Below are 298 nucleotides of genomic sequence, written 5' to 3'. Positions count from 1 at the left end.
TGGCTCCTCGGGGGGCCCTGCGGGAAGCGGGAGGCCTGGCGGGAAGGTGGCTCCTGAGGGGACCGTGCGTGGACGGTGCCGGGACGCTGAAGGCGGTGAGCAGGGAAACTGAGGCACCAGTGTACGAGTGAGGACGTGTGCGCCCACCATGGGCGGACCAAGAGTGCACGGGGACACACAGCTGCCCGCGTGCCCCCAAGCACGCGTGCAAGAGGTGTGTGAGAGAGGAGAGGTGTGCACAGAGCTGCGGGCACAGCAGCGGACGGCCGAGAGCGCGTGGGGCGGTGGCCCTGCTGAG

At 70.1% G+C, this 298-nt stretch overlaps 1 protein-coding gene across 1 annotated transcript in view; it reads right to left on the bottom strand.

Annotated features, from left to right (window-relative positions):
- The window catches only part of Ptprs (protein tyrosine phosphatase receptor type S), a 46746-nt gene that overhangs the window by 37619 nt on the left and 8829 nt on the right, over positions 1-298 (bottom strand).

Source organism: Fukomys damarensis, unplaced genomic scaffold, assembly GCF_012274545.1.
Source record: "Fukomys damarensis isolate Sample0158 unplaced genomic scaffold, DMR_v1.0_HiC HiC_scaffold_37, whole genome shotgun sequence".
Classification (NCBI taxonomy): domain Eukaryota; kingdom Metazoa; phylum Chordata; class Mammalia; order Rodentia; family Bathyergidae; genus Fukomys; species Fukomys damarensis.
This window is presented reverse-complemented; position numbering and strand designations above follow the sequence as displayed.